General features: G+C 43.7%; 1 long non-coding RNA gene across 1 annotated transcript; it reads right to left on the bottom strand.

The window, feature by feature from the left end:
* Window positions 1–397: 397 nt before the first annotated feature.
* On the bottom strand, window positions 398–12525 carry LOC130145157 (uncharacterized). The gene is made up of 3 exons (XR_008820389.1): window positions 12433–12525; window positions 6767–6803; window positions 398–512 (listed from the first exon to the last, which is right to left on the bottom strand). It is a non-coding gene; the product is annotated as an uncharacterized LOC130145157 (long non-coding RNA).
* Between the last annotated feature and the right edge of the window lie 1374 nt (window positions 12526–13899).

The raw sequence follows: 13899 nt of genomic DNA, 5'->3' as shown, positions 1-13899 counted from the left end.
TTTTGTTAATTCAAAAACATCAACAAAATCGTGAGAGACCAGAGATAGCTGTAATTGGATTTCAAGTAATTCAGAGGTGAAGCTGCAGACTGCAGTCTTTTAAAATTACATCAGTACATCAAAGGCATATGTGACATGATGTTTTTTAGCAAGTGTGTCAAACTCCAGCAGCATTAAGGTAATGCTGAAGTCAGGTTGTAAAGGCCAGTCTTGCACACCCACAAAAATAATCTCATATCTATTCAGTGTGATATGGAGCCATTTCATTTGCAAAGATCTCTGACTTACTAGCATGCAAAAGTTCTAGGAATAATTAATGTTTAGTCATTATCTAAAAACCTGTTTTAAGAAAAGCATCAGCGAAAGAACTTTATCTTAATGAAAACAAATTCTATTTTGCCCAACAAATCTGATAAAAACACAGCTGCCTTCTCCGATCTTAAATGCAAAAGTGACTTACGATGCATGGGTTGCGTTTTTCTCTGGACTCTTTGGCTCTACATCACTTTTCCCTTTAAAAGAGAAGAAGAAAACGACATCAGAAATGGATCAATATGGAAACTGCTCAGATGTGACACATCAACGCTTTATTCATTGCGAACACTGACCGCTCTTGCCACACATGCAGACCGCTGCTGAGGCAATCACAGGGCTGCCGGGGCACTGCTGGAGCATTTGCAAGCGGGGAGTCAACCCTGACTTGACTTTTCTTGTCACTGCCACACGTACTCTGGAAATGTCAGGCAAGGAAACTCCACAAGAGAGGCTGATTAGAGGACACAAGCTTTACCAGGGATAGCAGACCTTGGAGCAATGGAAAGGAATTCTCTAGGGCCCTACAGCTCTGCTATGAGAGTGTGCCCCATCCAACATGCACAAGCTCCAAAACTCTGCTACAGGAACAGTAATTATTTAATAGAAAGCAAAACACCATCAGTGGGAGCTAGTAAGGCAGTGATTACGACACAGTTCTGCCAATGAATGTTTTGGTTCACATTCATTTTCACAGATTAAGGATCCGATCTTTGGCTCCTGTAAGTGGGGGCTGGGGAAGCCTTCCCTGCTATGTTGTATATCTTGCCTTAGGCACTCAACCCCAGGAGAAGTCAAGTGCCCAAATGCTTGAGAAGTATCAGAGGCCCAAGGGATGCCTCTTCACATTTCTTTATGACTCACAAGGGTCCTTGCACAGCATTTTGACTTGTGATGATCCCCTTCTTGGATCCAAAATCGTATGTCTGCCCAACACAGCTTAGTTACATAGCACAGACACCGGGGAAGCAGGCTGCTAGCTGATGGGGTGGTACTGCTTCCGCTGAGTCAGGCCAAGTCCTTCTCCCTCCTTTTCACCCACCCCGGAAAAAAGGAAGGCTGATATTGTTTGCTGTAATTATTGCTCTCTGAGTAACCTGAGAAAGCTGTGCTTCAGTCTAAGATTTTTGTTTAGTTCTACCATGGGTATACAAGGTATGCGACTCCACTTGAATCACCTTGAACTTGAATTCTGGACCTAGTGACTGCGCAGCTGCTGCTCCTCTTTGTGTGTCGCTGGATGCTAATAGCTGTCTACACATGAGTTTATGTTGCCTAGCAGACAAGGAGGCGCAGAGGTTGAGTGTGACTGGTTTACTGATGGATGCATTTTTCTCCATTACCTTTTAATAAGCTTTGTTAAATCAAAATCCACCTGTGCCTTCTGAAAAAAATTTGAGAAGTGTTTATTGTGGTCAGGCTGTTACGGTGTTGTCTGATTTTCTGCTCATTGACTTGAATTGAGTGGGTTTTGGATTAGCCCCCAACCTGTTCCATGCACGTGAGCATTACGTATCATCCATTTGCTGCTGACAAAGTCCTCACACTCAATTCCCATACATTGCTGGGGTGTCAGCAATGGCTGGGAGGGCTACCTCTGGAAAACTTGCTGTTGCCTTCAGAAAAGGCAGGGTTTTGCTACCAATGTCCTTCCACTGCTGCACAGAAGCAAGCTGAAAGACTTTGCCTAGACAGAAAAGAAGATGCCTTGTAGAGAAGGTTCTGTGTATTGTATTGCAAACACCTTGCCATGGTGCTTTTAGATCTCATCTGCCCCTCTGAAAGTGTTTATGTCTACCCAGCTTAGGTGCCTAAACTATAGTGAACAGGATGGGGAAGCTTCGGATGACGTCAAAAACACTGATGCCTCTCTGTGGACCTCTAGGGAGACTAAGCACTTACTGTAGGAGGACAGCTAAAATTTAGGCACGAGCAGGGCATCCATACACGATGGAATACATTCACTCTGTGATTTCTAGGTCACTTTTTGCTTCTAGCAGAGACCTCAGAAAGTATATCCAGATGATGAACTCACTCGCTAGAAAGCTGTTGCTACAAGTATACGTTTTTCAGCCTTAGGGTGCCTGGAGCCCTGGAGCTCATCTGCATTATGGTAATTTGAAACAAGAAACCAACAGTAACAGTTGGCATATAGTCAAAATTTTCTGTTTGTAACTTAGGCTTTTTATAAGTGATGAATTATTACCATGAACACTGGTTTGTTTGATTGTGAGAGGGAATATGGATTCCTGAGTGCTTTGCCAGCAGAGTTCACATCAGTTCTACTTTCAGCAATGTATGTTAATGCAGCAACAAGGGGAATAGCATAAGTACTGTGAGGAGAGAGAAAAGGGAATCTCTGTGATTTAGCCAAACTGGATATTAATGAATTACCCTACAGTAAGCATTTGCAGCTGCTTTTATGCTAATCGTCACTTAACATACTTCTGTGCGGAGGGGGAGGAGGAAGCCTGTACAGATGGTAGAAACGCATCAGTCCAGCCTATCAGAGTAGAAAATCTGGCCATTAAGGCTTTATCAGTTCTTACCAACTTTGTTCTCACTTGACTGAATCATAGAAATTTTAAAAATGTGTATAGACCAAGCATAGCTGAATGTCACAGACACAGTACTGATAAGATCTTTGGATAAGCATATGTAAAAGGGAATTACCTGTCAGAACAACTTGTTTTTTTCACACTCACTGTTGGCCAGACTAAGATTTACTTTCCATTTTCCATGTAACCTGCCAAACCCATGCAGGTACCATTGTGGGAGGCTGGCATTTGCCGAATTGCTAAATCCTCTCCAGCTCTGCTGCTTCTTATGGGCAAATTTGTGTTGTCCCTTGTTTTTCTTAGTCTTTTTGGAACTGACAAAGAATATGCTACCCACCCCACTATGGGACTGCTGTTAGCACACTTTATTTCAGGTGCTAAGCACTGCGTGTGTCTCCTGAAATGGGTGTGGACATGTGTGTGTCTGTGTGTTGGTGTGTGTATGCATACAGAAACATATGGTGGAAACCATCAGTCCTCATGAGGATCCTTAGCCACAGAGCTGGCAGTTCTTTGCTAGTTTCTACCTCATCTCACACAACTCCCTTCCTAATCTTTCTAGATACAAACAGAGGAGATGTGCCCAGATTACTCCCAGTTCAAAATAAAATCCAAATCAACTTTTGTAGGATTTCCCCCCTGAATAGTGGGTGGCCAGAGGAGTTCTCTCCTCTGAGCTGGAATTTGAGTGAATCACTCAACCTAACCGGCCAAGTTTCCCTTTCTGGATTACAGAAATAAATAATACTTATTGTTATAGAGCAGTATAACTTCAGCCATTATGGGTTTTTAAATGCTTTGATTTCCTTGCGGGGGAAGGATAAGAGAAATGCAAATGTTATCCATGAGAAAGACAACGTTTGCAGCTGAAGTAAAACCACTGCAAATGACAGACTCAAGAGCCACTCCAAAGAAGACACGGTGGGATGGGAAATAACAGCTAATTGGAACGCTGAAGATGTGCATTTGAATAACACAGCACATAGACCATTAGATTTCTTTCCCACATAGGGTCATTTGCTAACATTTCCTCACATTCTGTATTGGGTTTGCATGACAAGGTTCGGGTAGTGGGGGGGCTACAGGGGTGGCTTCTGTGAGAAGCTGCCAGAAGCTTCCCCCGTGTCCGATGGAGCCGATGCCAGCCGGCCCCGAGATGGACCCGCCGCCGGCCAAGGCCGAGCCCAGCAGTGATGGTGGCAGCGCCTCTGGGACAGCGTGTTTAAAAAGTGGGAAAGCCAACCCCAGCCGGAGAGAGGGGCGAGGAGGTGTGAGCGCAGCACCCTGCAGCCCCCCGGCCGGGCAGGAGGGGCAGGGGGGGCTCCAGGCGCCCAGCAGAGATGCCCCGGCAGCCCCTGGCGAAGCCCCCGCTGGGGCAGGCCGTGCCCCCGGCCCATGGCGGCGAACGGGGGAGCAGATCCCCCCCCGCAGCCCGCGGGGGACCCCAGGCCGGGGCAGGGGGTGCCCGAGGGAGGCTGCGACCCGCGGGCAGCCCGGCCGGAGCGGCTCCTGGCAGGGCCTGTGGCCCCGCGGGGGGGGAGCCCGGGCCGGGGCGGGTTCGGGGCCTGTGACCCCGCGGGGGGCCCGGGCTGGAGCCGGCTGGGCCTGAAGGGCGGCACCGCGGGGGGGCCCGGCCGGGGCGGTGCGTGAAGAGCTGCAGCCCGGGGGAAGGGCCCCCGCGGGGGAAGGTCGCGGAGGAGCCGCTCCCGGGGGAGGGACCCCGGGCTGGAGCAGGGCAGAGTGTGGGGAGCCTCCCCCGGGGGGCAGGAGCGGCAGGGACCGCCGGAGGGACCCCCCAGCCCCAGCACCGTCCGGCCCGCGGGGGGGGGGAGCGAAGTCGAGCCCGGGAAGAGGGGAGCGGTGGGGGGAAGGCATTTCAAGATTTGGTTTTGTTTTCTTACTACCCTTCTCTGATTTGACTGGTAATAAATTACACTAATTTCCCCATGTCCAGTCTGTTTTGCCTGATTCACCTGTAATTGGTGAGTGATTGCTCCCTGTCCTTATCTCGACCCTCTAACCCCTGCCCAGCTGAGGCGGGGAGCGATAGAGCAGCTTTGGTGGGCACTTGGTCTCCAGCCAGGGCCAACCCACCACACATTTGAATCCTTTTTTTCCTAAATTTCCTTTGAGTTTGACGTACAGGATTGGTAAAGTATGTATTTCACTCTATCTTATTTGATGTTTTATTCCAGCACCTCAACAGGAATGCTCATGGATGCAGGTCTCAGAGGTAGTCAGATTCCCTCTGCAACGTTAGGAAAAGTGCCTGGGTGCCTGACAGTGACCTACACTTTTGCCATCAGTGAAGATGGTGTGCATGGGTTCAGCTGTTCTTTCGTTTGGTTGCCACCAGCCAGGCAATACCTACTGCATGCAGCCCCAGCCCAGCTGCAAATATATGCTGATTTTGCTGAGCAGGATGAATAAGGAGATAAGAAGCTGGAGGTACTGTGGTGTGGGAGGGCAGATGGGGGGAACTGGAAGTAAAGTGAGGTTGGAGACCACTGGAGTAAGGAGCAGGGGAAAGTTGTGAGGAGGTAGTGCCAATTTCCTAACCCACAGGAAAGCAGGTTTCATTAGATATGCAGAACAGCCTATTTTATTCAATATTCAAGGGAATTCAATTCAAGGGAATACTCAAAATGAAACTATGACCAAAGCTGGCCAGACACTGTGTCCTCTGATGTCATTGCGAAGCCCTCAGCTCAGCTGGTGTGTTTGTCACGCTCGTGACTGCGTGTATTTGTGTAGCCCTCTCTATTATGGCCCTTTGGTGCTTCCTTTTCTCATTACTGTTTTCATTATTTTCCAACAGAACCTCATCCCCTTTGTCTTTTATTATTTCCTTAGTGCTGGTACTCGCAGCAATATCAAACTGATGCCAGCAATTAAGTGACACTGCTGCATGTTTCTTCACAACATTGTCTTCTGCATGCTGACCTTTCACCAGCCTTTGCCACACTGTTTTAATAGCCTACATCTCCCTGCCTTGTCTCTCTGGATGTCTTCTACCTCACACAGTGGGTGACCAGCTACTTTCAAAGCCCCACCTACCAGCTCAGGGCATTCTTCATCTTCAGTCACAGCCCTGTAATTTGCAAACAGGGCTCTGTGGTGGCTAACAGGTCAGGAAACTAACAAAATCATTCTTTTGGTTGAGGTGATTTTATGTTGAGAGCAGGATAGGATCATGTATTTTTAATATGCAAGACAACATTAACAAGTCAGAAGTGTCAGGGGAGAGGATTAATACTTTGTTTCACAGAATGATTCAATCTTCCCTTTCAATACAGCTGCTAAGTTTTTTACCATAACTAAATGTAATTAAAGTGCTGCTGATCTGTGCCATGATTTGTAAACTGGAGTCCACTGAAAGGCCCCAACCAGGAGTGACACAAGCACACATCACTCCCCTGCCCACACCGCTAGCCAAAAAGACCCACAGCCATATGGTCTTTGAGACATTATCTGGTGTTACTTTGGCAGGATTTATCTAGCTTATTACTGTGCAATAGCCACAAAATATACCATTGCCTATGGAAGAGAAATGATAACAAGTCTTCCTACAGAATTTTCTGGCAGTTTGGATGACCGTGTAACTAGGTCACCTCTTTTCTGGCTTTCTAAAAAAGCCACTTTTTTGACCTTTCAGTCTTTCTCATCTACATAATAGAATAGTCATAACAAAATGAATCCTTTTTGTTCTTCCCAGTCCACCAAAAGAGCTGACATTTTGATGGTCACTCCTCAGTTCAGTTCTCCACATTTGGCCACAGCCAGGCTCTGCACCATCCCATTCTGCTACTTGGTCCCTTACTCTATCAGTCACTTGTTTTTCACAGACATTGTCATCCCCTCCATCCAGTTCAGCCAGAAAATGAATTTGTACTTACTTGTATTGCTGTGTCCTGTAGATCCCTGTTGTGACTCCTATAGTAATAATAGAAAATAGGTACAGTGTGTTATTTTTATGGCAATTTTTAGCTGCAATACTTGCTTGAACATTACCTTAACAATACAAACAGCATCATTAATTGTTCATTCAATTTCAAAGTAATTTTCAATTACAAGAATAAATCCAATATTTCTTTGAAAATCCATTAATTCTAAGGCTTGTAAACTTATTTCACAACAATCCGTTAATGGTGCAATTCCTTGTCTAGCTATTATGACTCTCATGCTCACTATTCAGTTATTGATCAACCAAAACTTGTCTATTATCTTCTACAAGTTTAGATGAGAAGACAGAGGGAAGACCAATATTGTTTCATGGACCATTAGATTCCTGCGACAGTAGCACAGCTGGTCTTTCCTTTTCACATGTTGATATTGACAGTACCAGAGAACGGAAATACAGACCTAGCTCTGGGTCCCTGAGATTACAAGGTCAACCTTGTATCACAACTGCAATATCTATGAATATGGTGCAATAAATCTGACCATTTTTTCCTTACGTGCAAATGTTCACGTATTTTACTCATAGAATTTATATGCATTCATAAAAATACAAAAGAAGCCTATAAATAGAAGTGAAATAGAAATATAAACTATAGCAAAAAGATATTTATATTAAGGAAAAAAAACCCACTTTGCCATGGACGGCAGCAGGAAAGGTATCCCATATATAACTCTGCTTCTGAATAACCCAGACATGCACGGGAATACTACCACATATACATGCTGCAGTTACAACTGCAGCAAAGGCTGTTCAGAGGGGCCAGACACCCACAGCAACACACATGATCATTTTCAGTGAGGAATTGGGCACTAGACCAGATCCCTGGCCCACAGAGGCTGAGTGATGAAGCAAATTCACAGCTCATCAAGAAAGGAACTGCAAGTCCCCAGAGAGCTCAAGGATGCTCTGACTTGGCCAAGCTGAGATTTTGCTGCTGAGTCACTCGAAAGCATACCTCAGGGGTTCAGGGCCCCAAGAGTTTCTTGGCATCTCTAAAGGGACGTTGGCTGGACTGCAGATACTGGGATCTCAGGGGCTCAGCTAGTCAAATCTGCTCAATCTACACCATTTGCTCTGGAGTCAAGGCTCTCCAGACTTACGGCTTTAATCTGTAATTTTTAGGCTATAATACACATCTACAATTCATCACCATCCTACGCACCTTAAGTGCAAGACATCAAATTTTTGGGGAAGCCCTGAGCTTCTACCTTCAACTGCAGTATGAAAAGATCTGTACCGTCTTTCACATGCTGACAATAATTTCTGAATAATTTCAAATTGTCTACTTTTGACAAATTGCCTCACCTTTTTGCAAATGCTTCTGATGACAGGATATTAAAGCCTGGTTTTTTTCTGGTGACTGAATATCAGAGAATCACAAAAAGACAGTGCAGGTTTGGGTTGGAAGGGACCTTAAAGATCATCTAGTATAATACAGAATAAGATTATAGAATAATCTTAAGAAGTCCAGATCAGCCTGCAGTAGTGATGTAGTGACATATACACTTGAATTTAAATGCTATTCTAGTAGTCAACCAGGCTGCCAATAAAAGCAGGCTATTAGAGCATGTTCAGTTTCCAGAATAGTGCATTTATGTACCTAGAGAAGTTTGAGGGAATACAATCTTTTTGATGGAAATACCCTTGGGTTTGTAAAAGTGTTTGAAACTGCTAAACAAGCATCTTGCTCACTTTTTTACATTTTCAACCTCAGGAAGAATGCAACCTCCCCTTTAACTGCCTAGCACAGTATCTTACTACTGGCTCTGCATAGTCTCAAATCTGACATCAGTAAAACATATGAGCTATAACATTTTCACTTTTCCTTTTGACTGAGTCTTTAAAATAAGCATCTTGATTCTCAACAAATTATTCTTAATAATAAAGGCTAATACAAAAATCTCATAGCAAAAGAGAGAATGCTCCTACTGAGGTAGGAAAAAAGTATGACTTCATGCAACTTAAAAACCAAAGGTGAAGTCTTCACTTCTGGAGATTATTTTCCCATGTATTTGCTCCAACTTGTTAAAATCAAGAAAAAAGGAAAAAGTAAATGAATTCAGAGTGTAAAGAATAACATCACTATGATAACTTGGCTTCTGCTGAGAATAATCACCCAATAGCTTTGTGACAAGACACCAGTTCTCCTGGAGTGGATAAATTAATTCTCAGATAACAAAATGTTGGCTGATCCCATAATATCACATACATATAACTGGAAATCAAACATCTGATCAAACTTTCAAGACATGAAATCACAGTAAAAATGAAGAAAGACAGTAAAGCAGAAAGCAGAATTAACAGCAATTTTTTCCCACACAAGAGCAGAGAATTAATGCCTGAACATGAAAGCTCATTCACACAAGCATCAAGTGAGCTCTTATTTACCAAATTTAATTATTCATTTAAAGTTTATTTATTAAGATGTTTTAAATAAAATTGCAATCAAATAATGCCTGATCATTTGTACATAACAAAGTGTGACAGAGACCTGAGAAAGGAAAGCACACACAGCCTGTCACATCACACACTGATTCAATTATCCTTAAGCTTTGAAAAACAAGAAATAAAGAGACTATCATTGCCCCTTCCTAGTAAATTCAGGACTACAAATTAATTCCACAGAGAAAGTAAATTCAAAGTTAAGGATGAAATGTAACTTTATGCTCTTTATTACATAAAGGACAGTTCCCTATATGTGCTCTCCCAGCAGTGCTGTGCTGTGAAACATACTGGGCACTGCTGCACGTGGCAAACATGACCTGGACTTCCCTTCCGTTCTCCTGCGTTAGTGCAGACCTCCCGTGTTAATGTGGTCTGATTTCATATACAGGTACAGCATATGGACATACATCCCCCATCTACCCAGCATACAGTTATATAGATGGACACATCTGCACACTCCATTTCAAATATGCAATTCTGTTATATTTGTGCTATATATAAATATAAACCTCAGGTTTCTAGCATTTATTGCTAGACTGATTTCAAAACCAGTCTAGCTATAGTTGCTGTGGCCTTTGCAACTTTAACAGCCTAATTAATAAATTTCAAGTTTCAGGCTGTCAGATCACTAATTACTTGAGTTGCAGGTTAAAAGCAATGTGGCATGTATGGGAACTAATGATGCTGACACTCCGTTTTTATAGACAGAAAAGTGAGGATGATTTGCATCCTTGCAACAAGGCAGGAGTCCTACAAGCTTCTCTTTTTCTTATTCCCAAAATGACGAGTATCTTTACACTTGGGAACTGTCTTCTGTTAAAAAGGACTGCAGCCTACTTGCTTCTCTGGCTGGAAGAGTCATTGCAAGTGAACTGAACTGGTCTCTCAGTGCTGCCATAAAGACTGAAAGTCAATTCACGGTACCATGCATCGCTTGGAATGAAGAGATGAATTTGATGCCCCAAATTTAGCCTTTCAGCCTCTTTGCTGGCCTTGGCCACTTCATAACTGACAGGCACATTTATCTGAATAATCTGTGCTCTACAACAGTTTGGTGCAGTCCTTAGGTTTTAACAGGTTGGGACCACTATGTAGCTTACCTGTGGGAAAGCTTCCTAAGAGTTATGGTAGCATCCCCTATGAGATCAAATAAAGGTTTTACACCACATATTGTGAAAAGCAATAGCTAGCTTATGAATGTTTCAAAAACATGTCTGAAAAATTAGGAAACCATTCTTTGCATTTTGGAACCTGAAAAGCAGATACCTTCTAAAGTCTGCAACTGTACAGATTCAGAGTGAGCCACAGGAGTAGCTTTTAATTATTCTAAAATATTTTAAAATAGATGTGGTGTCTATGATCTATGGCCAGTAATGCAGGATTTTTCCAGGACTCTGGTCAGTTTTGTTAGGTAGTTCTTCCCCATCTCACAAAAAGCATTCTGATTTCTGACCATACAGCCCACCCAGCCCACAATACAGTAGTGATGTTATTATATGTACAAAACTATGAAGATGAAATCTTGTTCATCCTAAGCTAAAATAAAATGGAAATTCTACTTTGGTAAGACAAAAGGAAGCCACCTAGAAAAGGGTCTTTAAAAATGAATGGTAGATCTCTGACATGGCTCTGCAGTTCAAACTATTAGAATATTTCCCAGGGATATGGGTGAACAGGCAGAAAGAAGATGAGAAAGTCAGTATCACCCATTATTCACATATGCTTTGCCCTATGGTCTCTGGTTCTCCTGTTCCTATATTCATCACAATATATTTAGTTCTGAGGAAGTACATTCAGATGGCTACACAGATACGTGCATACCTTGCCCATACACATCTGCATACGTGCCGTGCAAGCACATCGTGTGGTGGTAGTTCTGACAGAAACGGCAGAGCTGCAAGCACCACTTTGTTTTTGTCATCCATCTGGGCACTAAACCCGCATGTAAGCTGCTGATACATCTGTCTCCTACTGGATTTACTCTAACATAACCAGCCCCTAGCCCACCTACCATCTTTGGTCAGCTGCCTGCCTTCAATAAGCAAATAGACAGTGAGTTATTTCCTTCTTTGTCTTTCATAACATGCCAGAGATGCTTTGGTTTACACCCTCGGTGCTTCAAAATCATGACACTCATCCATGGAAAAGCTGTTTTACTGTAGGCAAATCTTGAAGGATTCTTGGCTTTGTGCTTGTAATTATTCCCTGCACTAAATTTTGCAGAATGGACTTAAAAGCTACCAGAGGAGTTTGCTTTAACAGGAGAAAGGCTATAAGCAGCATCAATACAATCTTTCAAGCTTGAACACTTCATGAAATATGCTTGTGGCATAAAAAGTATATGGTGATACAATGTGAAAATTTTATTGGCCTTTGCATAGGAGCGCTGATTTCATTCCCTCCTGACTTACCAAGTATAAATAATGTGGTTTCCCCAAGCTCATGCCAGTGAGCTTTACCATGCCACACTGCATCCTCCCTGGGAAACGCATACGACAGTGGAGCTGGTTTCAAGGCACCATCAGCAGTACCAGTGGCCTTGGTCCCTTAAGAGACCAAATACTTCCCTGGCAAATACTCTGTGGCCTCTCTGGGCATCATGGCACTGGGCTGCCTGCCTTTCTAGCAAAGCTGGCTCTGAAGCCAGGTTGGTGGCAGGGGATGTATGCCCACTCCTGAGCCTCTGACTGCAGAGGCCAGTGTATTAGTAAAGCCCCCCTCAGACCTCAACAGTTTCAATAAAAATCTCGGCTAGTGAAGCCAAATGAAGCAGGAACAATGGATGCAAGCAGGAGCTTCTTGACTTGCAGCAGCTGTATGTGCCCTGAGGTATCAGTCAGGAGCTCAGCAGGTGCCTGCAGAAGGCACCACATCTGAACACCCCACCAGGGACACCGGCAGTTTTGCCTTGCAGCGAGGAACCCGTGACCCACACATCAGCATTAGTGCTGCTGCCAGGAGATATGCAAACCAGAATGTGTAGCCCTGCAGAGGCTGTAAGCAGGGAAAAGTCAGGGGATACTAGCACACACACACAAAAGGTCATCAGCACAGCATCAACCTCAGCCCAGAGGCCTCACACGCTTAGGCAGGGCTCATGTAGGACATATTTTGAGGTGCAGGAGGCACGGTTCTACATGATGTTGCGTGTCTTACCTTGTTTGGGAAGGGAAACTTGCTTTGTTCTGCCTTTCCTGGTGTATGAATAGCTGACAACGGTGGGGGCCATGAATGGGTCATCTCCTGAAAAACAATATTGCACAGCAAACTGTGTTTAGAAAGTCAATGGAAGAGGAGACAATGATAGTATATCAGTAGCAAGAGTGCCTGGGTAGTGGAATATTTAAGTTACTGCAGCTTCTAGGAAATGCCAAGTTTACATATAATCTAGACGATACATGAGCTACATTGATTTTTATCTCAGACTCCTGAGAGCAGTTCTTAAGCACCATTTAATTTTCCTGAATAGTTAATGTATCTTAAGTGCAAGAAGTTTGATTTTTCTGACAATCTGCAACTACATTTTAATCATGCAATGTATTCTGGATGGTGAGACTAACAGAAGAATCTTTTTTTGTAGTATGGGAACAAAAATTTCAGGTGATGACCAGTGGGGTACACACTATGGAATAATCGCAAAAAAGATTTCATAGACAGGGTCAGAATGAGAAATGTTTTAACACTTGCTCAATGATTAATTCCTAAAATTGCCTTTATCATTGTAAAGGAGTTGAATAACTTCCTAACTGCAATGTGTTTGTGCCTTGCAGAACACAGGCATTCGGCAAACCCTAAACAAGGTGTCCTGCACTCCACCTTTGGCTCTTCCCTGTGTTGTTTTCAAGGATATTTTTTTAATAGCTAAGACATATACGTAGCTTGACCTGACTTGTATGCAGTCATCCTTGACACAGCTTCAGGTAGCAGGTAGACCCATGTTCAATGCCATCAATCATGCAAGCCTGAATGAGTTGGTCTCCAAAGCAAGGCTGCTTTTGGGGAGGTGTAAATTAAACACTTCAGACAAGAAGTTTATCAAGAGAGAGGTTTCATATTTGTCTCTAGGGCAGGCTGTTAAAGGATAGACATGGGTTTTGATATGCTCAGCACCAACAGCCATAGCATTTGGTACAAAGTAACCTAACAGGATTAGGAGGAGAGGAGTAGAGCATGACAACCCTGAAGAGTCAGCCCCTAAGTTTTCAAGAGCTGAAGAGCAAATAACATCCTGCCTAAGCAGGGGTCTCGCTGACACCATCAAGGGTTTGCCTGGCAGATGCTTTGCTGGGTTTCGGTACCATTAGCTGACTGCGCAATTGTTTCTCAAGTGATGTTCCAAGGAGTCACACTGAGATCCATGATCAGTCCCAAAATAATACTGGAGTTATATTTCCATGACTCATTCCTTTTTAAAAAGAAAGGAAAATGTCATTATTTGAAAAAAGGTGCGGGTGAGTCTCTTGTCCATTCTTCGTTAGTGCTTATGGAAGTTCTTCCTGACCCAGCACGGACTGAGCTGGGGCATTTTTTACATAAGGGAAAGTCTCCAGCTGTTCTGCCAATGAAAGGATCAGCCCTTTCAACATAGTTTATTAGTAATAAATGTCACCTTTAAAGCATTCT

Source organism: Falco biarmicus, chromosome 2, assembly GCF_023638135.1.
Source record: "Falco biarmicus isolate bFalBia1 chromosome 2, bFalBia1.pri, whole genome shotgun sequence".
Taxonomy (NCBI): domain Eukaryota; kingdom Metazoa; phylum Chordata; class Aves; order Falconiformes; family Falconidae; genus Falco; species Falco biarmicus.
This window is presented reverse-complemented; position numbering and strand designations above follow the sequence as displayed.